The following is a 17869-nucleotide window of genomic DNA, read 5'->3' as shown; positions in this document are numbered from 1 at the left end:
GGTTCCCGTGTTAGCTCCTGAGCGTTACGTGTTGCTCTTGATCCGTGTTGCAGGCTGGCGCAGGGGAAGTTTGAGCTACCTTAAGAGCTCAAGCTTCCCCAGTGTCTTCCATGGAAGCATAAGAGGGCCTGTTGTGTGGAGACGGTGTGGAGGGGACTCAGCAGGTGGCCTCTCTACCTGACCCTGCCTCAGCTGGACCAGCTCTGTTTTTGTCTTGTTGGTGAAATTCTGCATTCTGTTTCAGGAGGTAAATAATATTGCTTACTTTTTTAAAAGTTTGGAATTTATGGTCTTAGATATTAGAATATGCCCTCTGACAAGAGCATGAGATATTTTAGAATCAAAAGCTTAGGACCCTAGAAGCAAAACCAGAGGCATTTAGTGATGATGTCTGACCTGCTTTTGCTCTCATGCACCCCAGGAGTGGAGCTGTCTCATCTTGCCTTGTAGTCACTTCAGTCGTAGGCACTGTCAGGATACTCTTAGAGTCACAAATGCTCTCTTTCAGCCTTTCCTATTTTCCTGTTGGATTTCTCTTAGGGATTGATTCATTTAGCAGATTATTGTAGTGCCTACATGTGCAAGGCCTGGGGAATATAGAGGTGAATAAAGCAGTCCCTAGCTGTAAAAAGTTGATCCAGTTTATAGAACCTTGTGTAAATGGCTCTGACACAAAGAAGGAAATGGCAAGCCCCCTGAGAACAGTGCTGTGGAGTTGAGAGCCCGCAAGAAGGTGAGTGGCAGATGGTGTCCTTGGCCTTAGTCGTTTCAGAGGAGTGTGGGTTGGGGAAGACATTTGGGTTGAGTCACACAGTTGGAAATAACCAGCAGCCAGTTGGAGTAACACTGGGGCTGGGGACGTGACAGCTTTGAGGCCATCTATATAATTGGTGATTTTCTTTTAAGTAACACCTGCTTATCAATACCTAATGTGTGTCGGTTACTGTAGGCACCAAGGGCTTAGCAGTGCCTCACACTGGACACAAGGGCGTCTTCCTGGACATCATCTCTGCCTTCATGAAGCTCAGTCTGGTGAGGAAGACAAGTGCTGAGCAGACAGAGCTTTACAGGCACTGAATCCTGGTTTTCTTTGCTACTGTACATATGGTTTTTGGTATACTCGGTGGCTCATTGGTACACCTTCAGTGTATATTTGTAGAGTGACTCAAATTACTAAAAGAGAAACAGAGGTTGCTATGGGAACACATGAGTGAGGTAGGAGGGAGAGCAGTTAGAGGTTATTAAAGTACAGTGGACAGAGTGGTGGGTTTTGAACTTGGGTCATAGGCTTACCCAGCAGTGCAGTGGTAAAGAACCCGCCTGCCAATGCAGGAGATGCAGGAGACAAGGTTTCTGTCCCTGGGTCAGGAAGATCCCCTGGAGGAGGAAATGGCCACCCACTCCAGTGTTCTTGCCTGGAGAATCCCAGGGACAGAGGAGCTTAGCAGGCTGTAGTCCGTGGCATCGCAAAGACGAGGACTGAGCACACCCGCAGCAGGATGAATTGCAGTGTAAAATTTGAATATTATTGAGAAAGTACAATTCATAGGATTAGCTGGGTGAGGGGCGGAGGGAGGAGTCAGGATTGATACCCAGATTTCAGGCTTGGTCATTTGGGTGAAGTGCTCCGGTGTGATACGGGGACTTCCTGGAGGACGAGCGGTTTGGGAGGTGAGATGGAAGGTGAGTCCGTTTTAGGGTATGATAGGTGTGTGGTGCCGTACAGGACTTTCAGGGTACATTTGTAGCAATAACTGAATGAAATTATGAAAGGACAGGTGGTAAAGAGTAAAAACAAAATGCCATTGAACAAATGCTCGCATGCAAGAACTGGGTAAAACTCAGGAGAGTCCATCTGGTTGTAGAAGCATTGGAAACATTTCAGTGTAGCAAGAAAAAGAAGCTAGGACAGTCTCTTACTGTTTGATCTGATGCTTTGACAATGATAATTTATGGAATGTTAGGAAAAAGATCTTACTTTAAAGCTTTGGGCCTTAAAGATGATCATTCATCTTAACTGTGGTATGTACTATCTATCCTGTACTTAACGCCATTCACTTGTCTTGTCACTGCTTCGTAGCTAGGGGAAGAAATTGTCAAATTAGACTAGGCTGAGAGTATGTAAACTCTTCTGTAATTCCTGGGCAGACAAGCTAAATTGTGCAACTTAAGAGTAGAAATAGGGAAGCCCCACATGTGTAACCTAAAAATTTCATCTAGATCTCTAATATTAGTAGCTTCTCATCCCATTCTGTCTTTTTCGAGTCTTGCTATCATGTGAATTTGTGGAAGAATTGAATTTGCTTGTAGCAGATACAGTGCTCGTGTAAACTTGCTGAGGAACTGCTTTATTTCAAAGAGAAAAAAGAAGTGAGGGGGCGTTTGGAGACTGGAGCGGGGAGCCTCAGAGACCTCCTTGAGTGTGGATCACCACCTTCTCCTCCTCACAAATGGCGCTGCTCTTTGTTCCCTTCCCTACCCACTGCTCTCTGCACATTTATTCAGCGTCCTGGAGTAAACAGGCTCTGTCCTCTTTTCAGCAACAAAGAAGTACCGCTGCTCTTTTTGTTGCCTACCCTGATAGGGAATACAGCAACATACTGGTTAAGGGCTGAACAGTTGTAAAAGCTTTGTATCCAGTGGTTTCAAGAACATGAGGGAAGGGCGACTGTAATTAAATGTGGTTTGGCTGCTGCACTTTTGCTGGAACGGTAGTTGATTCCACTAATTCTTCATGTTTTTCCATCTAAAATTGCATTGGATTCAACCTTTATAAAGAATTTGAGTATTTCCATAAAAGTGGGATGATTTTCTGTTGTTCTCCTTTTAATTTTCAAGGGCTTCCCGGGTGGCTCAGCTGGTAAAGAATCCGCCTGCAATGCGGGAGACCTGGGTTCGATCTCTGGGTTGGGAAGATCCCCTGGAGAAGGGAAAGGCTACCCACTCCAGTATTCTGGCCTGGAGAATTCCATGGACTGTAGTGGCTTTCACTTTTAATTTTAAAGAGTGAATAGTTTCTGTTTGTAGTTGCAGTAATTAATGAATACTCCAAGTATGTACAGATTTCCAGATTCTCCCTTTGTGTCTAATGCCACAAAAAGTTGCTGTGTTTTTTATTTCTTCCATGCACTCGCTATAAGTCTTACCTTTGAAGTGGAGGAAAATATGGTAATAGATTAAAATCTTGGGTAGCATCAAATTTTGGTTTATGAGTCATTAAAAAAATTATTAGAAAAGATTAGATGGCCTTCTTAGAGTTTTGATTAACATAAAACATGTAACCATTGCATGTATAATAAAGTAAAAGAATACCTAAGTTAAAGAAGTCTAAGCTTTTGATGTTGTGTTACCAAAGTCTCAGCTGGAGTAAATACAAAGTGTTTAGAGTCTCTGTGGTTTCTTTGGCAGTTTTGGGAGACTGGGTCAAGCGCTGAACTTTGAAGGTTTAACTTGGCAGCTTAGTTTCGTGAAAATAAACTTGGTGCTTGGCTTGGCCCTGTCAGCCAGTCCTGTTACATTTTACTGTCTTCAAACTTCAGACAGATTCTGTTTAGGTATATAACTAGAGTGCTCCCCGTTTTTTCCTTTACTGTTTAATCAAAAAAATTAATCATCTCAATTGGAATGAAAATCTTCAGCATATGGCATAGACACTGTGGGTGTTGTGAACTCTGTAAGAAGAATCAAGGCTGTTGGTATATTGAATGTATTTGTTCTAAAAATAATTTTGGAAGTTACAAACAGCACCCCGCCCTCCCGCTGCACACAGCCAGATTTAACACTTCTGTTACTCTCTGACTAATGAGGAAATAAAAATATGTTAATATTTAAGCAGTTGAGGAATTTTAATGCTGTTTTGGATTTTGCCTGAAATAACTCATATCCTACTTTTGAAATATTCAGAGGATTTTTAATTAAAAAGAACTCAAATGAATGTGGTTCACTGAGAAAGATCCTAGTCATTGCCTATGGTGGATTCTTTGTATTTGTAATGGTGACAAGTGAATATCTTTTTGATTTAGGATTTAGGTTTATTTTCCAGGACTACAGTGCCTTAACTCATTTAGGCAGAAATTGGATTTGGTGGTGTGTGTTTGTTTGTGTATTAAGAACTTAGCTAAAAATCTGCAGAAAGCCCTACCTTTATCTTTTTTTTTTAATATCCAGGTTTTCGTTGTGGAGAATAGTATAACAAATACTTATTAAGGTCACAGTAAATATACTGATGGAAATAATTGACTTTTTAAAAGTCATACCATTAAATTTACCTATATTTAGTATATGGTAAGACTTGATTTTTATGTGAAACAAAAATGGTACAGATTACCCAAGCAGTGATTATAAATGTCAACTCCCGGATGCCCAAACTTGGCTTTCTCCCAGGTTTTAATTCAGTAGGACTCATAATTCGATAAATTGCACTGTGTTAGGAGACATGCTAAAATTAAAAATACCGAGTGGAAAGATTCTGAAATTCTAGTTCTTTTTAACCCCTTTATTGTAGGTCAGAAATTAAAGCTTACACATATATTTTAAGTTTGCTGCTGCTAAGGAATCCAGTGGTCATGTATGGATGTGAGAGTTGGACTGTGAAGAAGGCTGAGTGCCGAAGAATTGATGCTTTTGAACTGTGGTGTTGGAGAAGACTCTTGAGAGTCCCTTGGACTGCAAGGAGATCCAACCAGGCCATTCTGAAGGAGATCAGCCCTGGGATTTCTTTGGAGGGAATGATCCTGAAGCTGAAACTCCAGTACTTTGGCCACCTCATGTGAAGAGTTGACTCATTGGCAAAGACTCTGATGCTGGGAGGGATTGGGGGCAGGAGGAGAAGGGGACGACAGAGGATGAGATGGCTGGATGGCATCATTGACTCGATGGACATGAGTCTGAGTGAACTCCAGGAGTCGGTGATGGACAGGGAGGCCCAGCATGCTGCGATTCATGGGGTCGCAAAGACTCGGACACGACTGAGTGACTGGACTGAACTGAAGTCACTTCAGTCGTGTCAGACTCTGTGTGACACCATAGATGGCAGCCCACCAGGCTCCCCCGTCCCTGGGATTCTCCAGGCAAGAACACTGGAGTGGGTTGCCATTTCCTTCTCCAATGCATGAAAGTGAAAAGTGAAAGTAAAAGTGAAGTCGTGTATGACTCTGCGACTCCATGGACTGCAGCCAGCCAGGCTCCTCCATCCATGGGATTTTCCAGGCAAGAGTACTGGAGTGGGGTGCCATTGCCTTCTCCATATCTTAAGTTTAAAAGTCTGAAATCATCCAGTATCAGATTGCCATAATCCCAAAACGGGTGCTTTAATCTGTCAAGGGGAGAATTAACTGGACTTGCCCCTCTGTATGCCCACACTGTAATAAGGCAAAGGATTCACACCTTATTTTTATAAAATAAAAATGGGCCGTAGCTTCAAAACTGGGACTTGCTTTACATATAGATTTGCTGCTGGAATTTTGTGAAAGTTTATATATAAATGTTTTTGTTATTTTCTTTGGTAATTTTGGGAGTATTTTGTTGTCACAGTAGGTAAGAAAACTTTTAAGACAGCAGTCATCTCTTGGCTGTGATTTTGTAAAGTGATGAGGTTCTGTCTCCCTTTTTCCAGTGGCTGAGCTCCATATAGCTCTTGTTCACTCTCTGGTATACTGGAATTCACCAGTAACTTATCATGGGGGCAATCTAACAGCCTAATAAAATTTCTCATTCTTCCTTTCATGGTGTTCTTGTACCCTTAGGGACATTTTAGAGCTCAGAGTAACCTATAATAGGAAAAGAAGATAATTTTTGGAAGTGGGAAAAGTGAAAGTGAAAGTCACTCAGTCATGTCCGACTCTTTGTAACCCCATGGACTAAACAGTTCATGGAATTCTCCAGGCCAGAATACTGGAGTGGGTAGCTGTTCCCTTCTCCAGGTGATCTTTCGAACCCAGGTCTCCCACATTGCAGGCACATTCTGTCCCAGCTGATGCACAAGGAAAGCCCATATGTTGGAATATGACATTTTATAATATGACAGGTTCTCAGGCAGGGTGTCACTTCTCCATTCTCTACTGTCTGACTTGAATTTTATACCGTGGAGAGCTGTGGTGGCAATAGTGTCATCTTTGGGTAGCTGCATAATATTTTGACTGTGTTTCTCTAGTCAATATTAAACAGTGCATATTATTTAAAAAATTAAAGAAAAAACCATCTCAGGAAGACAGTATCGTATAGAAACTGTTAAGAGCACAGACTCTTAAGGGGGTCCACCACTTCGAGTTGTGTGACCTTGGACAGATTACTTTCATCTTTTTGATTTTCCTATTTATAACCTATAGATGTTGATATCTACCTCATACAGTTATAAGCGTTAAGGAAGATAAAATTTAGAATGTAGTAGATAAATATTTGTTGAATGTGTTCTGAGGGAATCAGACTGACAGGGAGTAAATGAGAACAGGATGTTCCTGAGATAGATTGGGTTAGGTCTTCTGGTTTTCTGCTGTGCTTTGCACTGTATCCCTGCAAGCAGAATCTGTGCCCTAGGGACCTTGCGTTTACTGTTTGATGTTCTATTGTTGACCAGGACTGCTGTAATAAAATACCACAAACTGAGTGACTTTGAACAGAGAATGTATTGGCGCACGGTTCTGGAGGTCAGTCTGAAATCAGGGTTGATTCCTTCCAAGGGCTGTGAGGGAAGGTGTGTTCCGGGTCTCTCTACCTGGCTTGTGTTCATAGATGGCCAATTGCATGTGCATGTGGAGCTCCCCCTGCATGCACATCTGTCTAAAATTCCCCCTTTTATAAGGATACCAGTTGTGTTGGATTAGGGCCCCCGCTAATGACTTCATCCTAACTGAATTACCTCTTATTCTAAATAAGGTTTCATTCTGAGGCCCTGAGAGGACTTGAGCATATGAGTTTTGCAGGGGATGCAGTGCAATCCATAATAGCTCTATGAGACATGAAAGTGAAATGATTTCTTTTACTTAACAGTATTTCTGTGTTTTAAAGCATGCTTATTTTTTAAACTTTGATGTAAACTGATGGCATAGTCACTTTTTCTTGTACTGAAACCAAATATTCATTTACTTAAAGAGAAGTATATCTAGCACAAGAAGAAAATTGGTAGAAATGAACAAAAATTCTTCTCATGCTTCAGTTATTTGGTATGCTACTAAATTCTCTTGGAGAAGGAAAATGGCAACCCACTCCTATACTCTTGTGTAGGAAATCCCATGGACAGAAGAACCTGGCAGGCTACAGTCCATGGAGTTGTAAGAGTTGGACACAATTTAGTGACTAAACCACCACTGCCACTAAATTCTCTGGAGCCTGACTTAAGTCATTTTAGCATTTGAACTGATTTCAGGAATGGTACATACCTAATATTTAAGCAAATACAAAATTTACTGATCTACACATTCTATGAAATCTTACTTGTTTTAGTTTCTCTAAGCTGCAATAACAAGATACCATAAGCTGAATGGCTTAAGACAGCAAAGTATTGTCACAGTTCAGGCAGCTAGAAGTCTGAAATCAAGGTGTGGCCAGGGCCATGCTCCCCACGGAGTTCTAGGGAAGGATCCTGGCTTGCCTCTTCCGGCACTAGTGGCTGCTGCAAGCCTTAGAGTGCCTTGGTTTGTAGCAGCAGAACGTGCGTGTCTTTCCTATCTTCACGCGGCCTTCTTCCTAGTGTCTGCCATATCTTTCTCTTTGTGAGGGACCAGTCTTTGGATTAAGGACCCACCCTAATCGAGGATGAGCTCCTTTTAATTTGATGCCCTGTGCAAAAACTCTGTTTCCAAGTAAGGCCCCTGTCACAGGTACTGAGGCTAGGACTCCAGCACATCTTTTTTGGGCACACAGTTCAACCTGCAGCATTTGTCTGTTACTTTAAAAAATTAGCTTCATTTAATTTCTCTAATCTTCCAAGTATTCCTGACTAGAAAATGGACACCTTTGTTATCATAAATTAATGTTCTTGAGCCTCATTATTCTGAGCCCTCCCACTGTCTTGTCAGGCTGCTCCCTTGGTTTTCCAGGTACAGAATTCTGCTTCCCTTTCAACTCTGTCCTGCTTCAGTAGTTTGTTGCAAAGATGCCTTTCTTTCTTTCTTTTTAAGGTGCCTTTTTCTCATACTTTCTTGACCATCTCAGTGTTATGAGTTATGTTTGAAATTGTCAGACCTACTATTTTAGAATTTACAATGGATTTCAAGTCCAGGAGCGTTTTGTAATTGGAATGTCTGTTATCTTACTACTGAATGCATCTGATCTGTACTACTTTTTGTGAAGATAGGATATTCTATATAGATAGAATGGTATGAGCAAATGCGTGGAAATGAAGAAGTTTGGGGATTGATTTTAAGAACTGTGAATAGTCACAGTTTTTATTTGGGAAACAAGGCTGAAAAGGTAGAGATTATATCCAGGTTCACCTCCAAGACCAGCCTGTCAATGAAGTATAAGTAAATTGGGGAGATCTTTATTTTGGACTTCCTGGTGGCTCGGACAGTAAAGCATCTGTCTACAATGCGGGAGACCTGGGTTCGATCCCTGGGTCGGGAAGAATCCCTGGAGAAGGAAATGGCAACCCACTCCAGTACTCTTGCCTAGAGAATCCCACGGACGGAGGAGCCTGGTGTCCATGGGGTCGCAAAGAGTCGGACACGACTGAGCAACTTCACTTGATTTTGGTAAACTGACTGACTTCACTTTTTAAATCTTTAAATAAATGTGTGTGTGTAGCTAAAATAAACTATTAAATTTATCATATATATTTTGTAAAATAAGTGATTTGGGTTTTTGTAGGTATGCTCTGAATGAACCATCTTATAATTTGCCTAATGTGGAAAAGTGTATTCCCATTATATTCTCAATGTTTCTGACATACAATGAAATGTCTTGTACTCATATTCTTTCTGTGTTAATTTTCTTTTATATGAGTTGCACAGCCTTTCAAAGGCATCTGGAAATGTCAGTTTTTTTTTTTTTTTAAACTTTCACAAATTGGAAATGTCACATTCAGACAACTTCTTAGGAGAAATAAAAGGCTTTTACTGTGAGTCAAGGTTCAACATTCGTCTGATTTTGGTTCATGGTGTTTTGTTTACCAAGAACCAACTTTCTTGTTACCTGCATGGCACGTTAATTTAGAAGGGAAGTATCAAAGCATATGTGTCCTTGTTAAATAGTAGTTTACATCCCTGGTCTTTTCTGTACCTTCCACAATACCTTGTGTAGTACTTTCCACATAATTGGTATTCATAAATATTTGTTTTGCAGTAGAGTTGGAATGTCACATGCTTTTAGAATTAGAAGGAATCTTTGGTTACTTAACCTAACCTCTAGTTTGAATCTGGACAGCAGCTGACAGATAATCCTATCTGAAAGCGCTCAGGGAGTTCTATAATATTTTGACTACTTCTGTTGAGCTTCTGTCCTCTGAGGGGATCACAGACCAGTCCTTTTTTACATGATGTCCTTTAAATATTTGGGTAATACCTGATATTTTGACATTTATTACCTGATACATTCTGTGCTAAACATTTTTTTAAACTAAAAGAATGAAGATTTTGTTAAGCATTATGAGTTGCATTTAGTAGCCTTCAAACATACTATACTACAGTCCGTCTACAGTTAAGTCAAATCCAACAGCAATTCATTTTTGCAGAATCCATGAAATAGGGCAGAATTCCTTTTGGTTAACAGTAAGATACTTACTTAGCTCTTACAGACCGATGATACACTACACTCCACTTCTGACCACTGATACGTGATGAAGAGCATCCAGAGAATTATATAGAAAGGATTTGCTTTCAGAAGATATTAAATATGAAAGCAGCAAATAAAAATGATACAGATTTATACAAATACAGTGTGACAACTAGAAATTTTGAATTGTATCTTTCTTTGGAAAACACACATCTTATATTTCTGGCACTTAACATGGAGTAGAGGCTTTATAAACCTCTTTTGATTGGTTGACTAGACATGAAACAGTTACAGTGTTTTTTGAATGTCTTCAAAGACTTCCTTAGATGTGAAACTTGTGTTAAATTGTATCTATTAGTAGAATAAAACCAGTGCTCAATTACTGATTTTTTAGAAGAAGTCTTGTTTTTATCCTATTTTCAACACCACATGCCAAACAAAGTGTGGGGTTTTCTTCAGGAGTAGTTTTTTTCCTTCCAGTCTTTAATAGAACTTGGATTTTGCAATTATTTCACTCTAATCAATTATTTTTATCCTTCATTATTTACTAAATATTGTAGAACGTAGTCTAATTATGTATTTCAGATAGAAGACTTGTATCTTACTAAAAACTAATTAAGATGGTAATGAAATGTATTACTAGGTCCTTTTAAGGGATATTTCATATTATCCATCATTTTATTTTTAATAAGAACCTATAATCATTGTAAACTATGTGATTAGTCTCTTTATTTTTTCCCACATCAAATGTAGAGTCTGTAGAATAGTATTTTTCATTCTGGATATTCTGAAACTGCCACTGTTTTATTTTTGGTTAAAATAGTTAACACATCTTGAAATTTTAATTTATATTACTGTAAAATATGAAATTTTTCACTTTCATGTGTTTTTTAAAAATGCTCTTAATTTCTTTTTCTGCTCTTTCCTTGTTCTGAGAGTATTTCTTTTTTTTCCTGTTTTTTGGAGTTCTTATTTCTTTAATCTATGTAAATTGGTACTTTTATAGAAGGCATGCAATTTGGAAGACTCTCCTTTGTTTTCTCTGTCACTATTCTTTTTATAGTTTTCTTCCTATCTCTTTAAATGTCTTCCCTTTCACTTCCTTCGCTGCTAGTCATTCCTTAAATGCTTGCTTTCCCCAGAATTCTCTTAATTCCATCCTGTGTTTCTTTGTTGACTTCAGCTAGTTAAACTAGTTGCTTTTGCTATCGTTTATATGCTTTTGGTTCTTAAATTTTTATTTCTAATCTAAATCATTTGCCTGCTACAAGATGTCCCACTTTTAGGTTTGTAACCTCAAATTTAACATGAGCAGAATAAAATTTATTCTCTTTCTGATAGCCTCCTCCCACCCCCAAACTTATCTTCCTCTGTCCCTTATTAGACACCACCATCCAGTCACTTGTTCAGACTATCCTGTCTGTTACTTTTGACTCCTCTCTCTTTGTACCTTCTACTTTGAGTTGATTTCCACGTCAGCTTCCTACAAGTTTGTCTAGCCATTTCTGTCATGCTGCAGAACTTTATGATTTGTTTGGAAATTAAAACTCTTATTCTTGACATCTGGCTCTCCACATCTGGAATGATCCTCCCTTTTTTGCTGAATTCCTGCTGCTGCTTTTTAAGACTTAGTTTAGTCATTACTTTTTGCAGGAAGGTTAGGGTCACTCTGCTGTTCTCCGATAGCAGTCTCTTCTGTCATGGCTGTTACCCCATCGAGTTACAATTCTCTTTGTATATGATTATCTTGTCCTGTCAGACTGTGAGCTACTGAAAGCCAGGGAGAGAGAATTTATCTTTGACCATTACATAATTCTTCCCTGAAAACATATTAATTGTGCAGAGTAATTGCCAACATAATTAGTCAAGAACATGGTGTGGATTCAAGAGGAAAATTCTCACATGCTTTTTTTTTTTTTTAATTACACATGGAGAAAATGTGATTCCTTTTGTAATTCTTAACAGTACTACTGACATTATCACAGAGGACATTTAGTCAGTATTTTGTCTGTTAAAAGGAAAATCACCTGCTATTTCAGTTTCAGTTCTGCCTCATCTAATTTCTTACCTCCAGAGACCAGGACACTGGAATGCTGTGTGCTCCTGTCCAGGACCACCCCAGGCACATTGAAGGAGGGTCTGTGGTGCAGAGTCCAGCCATGCAGTCTGGTCTTAGAAGTGGACGTGAACTTTTGTGTTGTGTCCCAGTGGTGGTGGAGACAGAGGTGTCAGTACTTTGCTTTCCTGTTTGCAGCTCTGGTTTCTGTGTCATTCAGTGGATCCTTTCTTATTTGCTTTGCCACCTAAGCCAATGTCAGATGAAATGAATAGAGCATTGTATTTCCGTATTTTAATTTTTGTGGAGTTTTTTTTCCCCCTGTATGATGATTCCAAAAGGTTTTCAAATGTGGTCTTAACAGAATTACATTTTCTAAAAACCATGCCTATTGTATATTTTATTGCTCAGGTTAACTCTGCTGAGTAATATTTTTTTACAGTTAAGTATGGTAGAATACAGTAAAGTCTAGGTATAAATCTATAAATTGACTATTTGTAAGTAAACAATACCTTTTGTTTTTCTTTAAAATTGTGATAGTGGGGAAAAATGTGTTAAGTATAGACTGATCAATCACAAGTTGACTCAGAAGAAGAAAAGCTGTTTTTTTTCCTACAGACACTATTTCAGAATAGTTTTGTAATGTATACAGACTTTTGTCTATGTTATACCTTTTCCAGAGGCAAGTATTGCAATGCAGTGGAAAAACCATCTTTTAAAAAAGAATTGGAGCTTTAATTTCATTTAATGCCTTTGTTGTCCTCTTTTCCATGAAGTTTATGTGCCTGGGAATAAAAAACAAGTAGTGAAATTGAGAATGAGAAGAAAGATGGTTTAGAATTGCTTACGGAAAGAGTCATGTAATAAAATACTCCTCTAATGGATTAGAATCCTTTTAAAAGGAGCACTGTCCTGAAGATAAGATTATTTTGTTCCCATTTTTCTTTGAGTGCTATCTAATTATTCAGCAGCCCTTTTCGATGCTTCCTGTGTGCCATCTCCTAGGTTCCTTCCTTTCTAAGCTCTGGGTCATTAGAGCACATTTGGGGTTTTCCGTGTGCCGTCCCCCATAGTGAAGCTTGCATAGTTCCATCTGCCTGTAATTGTCCTCCGCTGTCTCCAGTTTCCTCATAGTCCTACTCGTTCTTCAGGGGGAGCCCTCAGCTCAACTCCCATGCCCTTCATAAAACCTTCTTTCATGTGAGCTAGGAGTGCTTTCTCTCTTCTCTCAACCTCTGTGGCCCTGTAGCCATGTGGTCCATTTGACATTAGATAGCTCTTGTCCTCCAGTGTTGTCCAAATCTTGTTTTCAATTGTTATTTATTTTCTAATTGGAGGAAAATTGCTTTACAATATTGTGCTGGTTTCTGCTGTACAGCAGTGTGAATCAGTCATAATTATATACGGGACCCCTCCATCTTGAGCCTCTCTCTAAATTTCAATTTTTAAACCTTTGTCTTTTCAAGTAGTTAGTTACCTTTTTGACTCTCTGTAGTTCTTAGCACAGTGCCTTGTACCCAAGTTGAAGTGCAGGAGTAACACCCATATTACAGGCTTTATAAGTAGTGTATGTGTATGTGAGTGGTACATGCAAATTTACATGTTAAGTGTTAGTTACTTGGGAGGGATGTATGAATATGACTGTAATATTACTGTCTTTTAATGGTGTGAAGTTAGTGTCTTGTTCTGACACTAACTGAATGAGTAGCTTTTAATTTCAACCTTGAAGAGAGTATATGTGATGCAGAGTCTTTTCAAGGGTTTTGGATACCACAGAGCTAGAGGTCTTGAAGTAATGAATTTTTTAAATCTTCTAATAGAAAAACATGCTCTCTCTTTTCAACTTGATTACTGATAGCTTCTGCCAGGTCTAAAAATAAAACATGAATTGTTTAAAGTGATTCAGTTGACATTGTCAGCTATTCATTGGAAAAATTATATGGTTCTGGCATTTATTTAATATTTTGTGGTGGACAGTTTTCTTATCATTTTGATTTATGTAGTGCATATCAGCAGATACTAAATTTATTTTATCAGTGAACCTTGGATCCACATTCGTTAAGTGAAGGAGCATTTTTTGTGAATGTCTGTTATATTCCAGGCATGCAACAAAGAACAAAATATATGGACTTTATTGATATGACTCATTCAGGTAGGAAAGACAAATGTGTGTATAAATAAGTAAAATAATTTGTTTTAGGTGCAATAATAGAAATACCATAAGGACGAGAATCCAGTAATCATAGCTATTCCAATTTAAAAATATGAGATTTAGTAAGCCCTAAATATACCAGCAAATTCCTAATGTATTATGCATAAGAATTATAAACCAAGATAACATAATTGCTGTGTAGAAGATATAGATAGTATGATTTTTTTCCTTTAACAGATCGAGAGACAAACCTAATACAGTTGTTTTCCATCAGAGGATCTAAGCATTCTTCAACTTCAGTGACAGTGATAGTAACTTACTATTTTGTTTTAGAGGATAGCTTTTTCCCAGATATCCAGTGCTATGGTGATGTTTAATAATAAACACTAATTGTTCAATTATTAGTAATTTAGTAATAGAGACATTAATATTTCCAGTTAGATTTAAATTATCATTGGGTAATATAGTTAGTTGAAAGTATAGCTTATTTTAAAGGGGCTCTTAATTATCCAAACCCCCAGACTTACAGAGCTGCATTAGGAAAGCGAATGTCATTACAAACAGCAGTATTCAGTGGGGACAACCCACGAAGCCGAATTCTCCCAGCACCTCAGAGTGCTCATGCACCTGGCCAGCGCTTATGTCAGCTCAGCTGCGAGGCTTTCTGTGCAGTTGCTGAGTGCCTGTTGGCTCGGGTTAGAAGTTATTCGTAACACCTCACCATCAGAGAAAGAGGATTCTAGAGGCCTGTATATCTCACACCTGTCTGCGGGGAGAACTAGATGACACTGGTGAAGTTGCATGTCTTGGGTGTCTCTAAAGAAGAAATGGTTAATTTAGGAGTATGCAGAATTTACTAAAATAAATGTGTGTGTGTGTAGTGTTTTTTAAAATGGCTTCTATATTCCAGGCAGTTTTTTTTTTTTTTTTTTTAAGTACTCCTAACCCTGAGAGATTGGCAGAAGGATTTTTCTGTTTCCTGACTAAGGCTCAGAGAGCATTATTGAACAGATTGCCCCAAGAGCCTGTCTGCACACTACTATAATACACAGCTTGGCATCCTTCTTGGTCATAATTTTTCCTTCCAGCTATGCCCCAGTTCAGTTTTTCCATAGTTCAGTTACCCACTTGAGATTTCCTATTTCTTCTACTATATCGTAAGTCGAGTTCTGAATTCCATATGCTACAGGAGGAGAATAGTGAATTACCTTCTCCTTTATGTGTTAGAAGTAAATTTAAAGGAAGTTACTGCTTAGACTTGCCAGTTGCTGGAACTTCTCTATGCTACACTTAGCCCCCTTTTTCCTTTGGAAAAGAGAAAGTTGGGAAGAGGTCTAGAAGTGAGGAGTTTGTTGGGAGGGATGGGAAGCTAGGATGAGGAAGAACTAAAAGCTTTAAGGAAAAAAATAGAAAATAGGTTTATTTTCTTATTCAAACTGTATAAAAATCTATCGTTAGTAAACTAGCAATGCAGTAGTTTAATCAAAAATCTGTTTAAGCTATTTGGCCTTGCTTGCAGAATTCGATACAGATATTATCAAGTTCTTGATAGCTTTATGTTTGATGTCAACAAGTAGATATGTTACAGTATACTAGTACCCTCTGCTAATTTAATTACAAGTAAAGTGAACTAGGCACTTCCTGAACAGGAGGTAAAAGAGCTGAAAGAGCGACTAGAAACTCGTCTCTTGCAACATGAAGGACTATGTTCAGGTACCTGCAGCTGAACTCGAAAAGCCTTATGAACTGACTTCGACAGGGGAGTCCCCCACACTTCTGTGCCTGAGTAGGTCCAGTGCTTTCATTTTACTTGTTCTTGTGATGTTGATAAACACAGTATTCTCTTATTTAAAATAGCCTATAGAGTTCTCTCTTTTGTGATTACAATTACCACTCACTTTCACCTCATATTACTTTCAGTGTTATCATTTTATAGAAACCTGAGTAAATTGAAGCTTTTAAACCTCGTTTCAGCTATCTCTCTTGATTGGTTGGTTTTCATGTATGGTAAGAGGTCAGGAAGTTGTTTTTGTTTGGACTTCCTGGAGAAACGCACTGTGACTGTGTATCTCCCTCCGTGGCAGGGCACTCCTCGTCTCTCAGACTCGTTCCTGCAGTCGTGTCTGTTGGGCATGGTTTGTGGAGAGCTAAAATGTTTAAAGGAGTTTGGAAAGTGTCCAGTCCTTGAGTTTTGTTGTTGCTTAGTCGCTCAGTCGTGTCTGACTCTTTGTGACCCCATGGGCTGCAGTTTAGTATGGCAGTTAGCCTGTAAAGTCATCGTGTCTGATTGGCATCTCTGCTCGTCTGTATGTACCAGCTGTACGATATGGGGTATGGGACAAATGGGACTCCCTTAGCTCCTTTGCTCCTTTGTCAAACAAAGCTGCTGCTAACCCTCTCAGAGTTGCTGTAGGAGTGCATGAGTAATGCTGTCAAGTCCTTAGTGTAGTGCGGCACACATCATGTTCAGAAAAAAGCAGCTATCCCCTTGGACTCGGGTCTTGTTATTGAACGCTTGTTGTGAACCACATAGAGAATTTGTTGGAGGTTTAGATGATGAATTCTCAGCAAAGGTTTTCACACTGTTGGGGATACTGTCTCAGGGCCCTCACGCACCTCGGTTACCCTGATCGTAGTTCTTTTGTTTTTGTTTAGTCACTCAGTCTTGTCCGACTCTTTTGCAACCCTGTGGGCTATAACTTGGCAAGTTCCTCTGTCCTCCACTTATATATAGCATTAGTAATAATAACTACCGATCTGTTGGATGCTTACCCAATGTTACACCCTTAATAAGAACTTTACGTATAATTTTATTTCATTTTCCCAATAAATATGAAGAAGGTGTTACTACACTGAAGAGGAAACATAGGTAAGATAAGAGAAAATAATGTGCCTGCCTAACTGGACAGTAAAAGATGTTGGGTTCACCTCAGACCTGTCTGACTCCAGAGCCTCTGCCCTTTAACCCCCTATTGAGCATTTTGTCATTTTTCTCATCTGTCTCCTCTAATAGACCCTATGCTTCTTCAAAGTGAGAATTGGATATTACGTGTATTTCGAAGTCCCCATTTTTTGTAAGCTTTTTTAAAACTAAAAACAGTGTATAATATCAGAAAGTGTCAATGTAAATGAGACTTAATACCTCATTAAGAATTCTTAGCCTATTGAAAATTACATAATTTATCATTCTCACAGGAAACTTGAAGCTTGGGTTTCAGTTCCATTGCCAGTCTCTTTGCCATAATAGCATTTGAATTTTCTATATTTGGCCTTGCATTAGTGTAGCAAAGTATTCCTGCTAATCTTCTTATCAAGTTATAACCTTCTTTCATCATTGCAGTACCCAGCTCAGTGCCTTGTGTAAGTTAATCACTTGATATATATTTGGTTTTAATTGATTTCTGTGTATTAACATCCATCTGAAGTGTTTTTATATTAGGTGTGACTGACACAGGAATAGGACTTCCGCTTCCTTTGCTTTTACCCTTGCTTTTCTTTATAATAATCAGGCCTGTGTTTTGCTTTTGGACTTTAAAAATAGTTCAGATATTTTGGAGTTAGTGTGAAAAAAAAAATCCCCTAATGGACTCTGGAATTTTTTTCTCCTTTTAAAGTAGAAAACATCCTGAACAGTAGACAGCATTTTATATTATCTGCATGTGGTGCCTAAATATATGCTGTTGAATTATTCACTATTTTTTATGACCGTTTATAAACTCAAGGGCAGAGATCTTGACTCTTATACTCTCCTGTGTCTGTGGCATCTGATGTGGTGTTCGGGAAGTAGTATGTGCAGATGAAACATCTGCGTGCTGATTCATTTGACCACTGGTATCAGCGCTTTCGTGGAAAGAGCATGACGTTTCAGAGTTAGGCGTTGGATTCTCGCCTAGCCATTGCTGCTGAGTAGATTACTTGGTCAGTTCTTCTACAATTTCTTGTAAAGTGGTAGT

General features: G+C 38.9%; 1 protein-coding gene across 4 annotated transcripts in view; it reads left to right on the top strand.

Annotated features, from left to right (window-relative positions):
* Nucleotides 1–17869, top strand: part of EFR3A (EFR3 homolog A) — an 88175-nt gene that overhangs the window by 11840 nt on the left and 58466 nt on the right. The gene's annotated exons all lie outside the window — the stretch shown is intronic.

This window comes from Bos indicus, chromosome 14 (assembly GCF_029378745.1).
Source record: "Bos indicus isolate NIAB-ARS_2022 breed Sahiwal x Tharparkar chromosome 14, NIAB-ARS_B.indTharparkar_mat_pri_1.0, whole genome shotgun sequence".
Classification (NCBI taxonomy): domain Eukaryota; kingdom Metazoa; phylum Chordata; class Mammalia; order Artiodactyla; family Bovidae; genus Bos; species Bos indicus.
The sequence above is the reverse complement of the archived record's forward strand: the minus strand, read 5'-3'. Positions and strand labels throughout refer to the sequence as shown.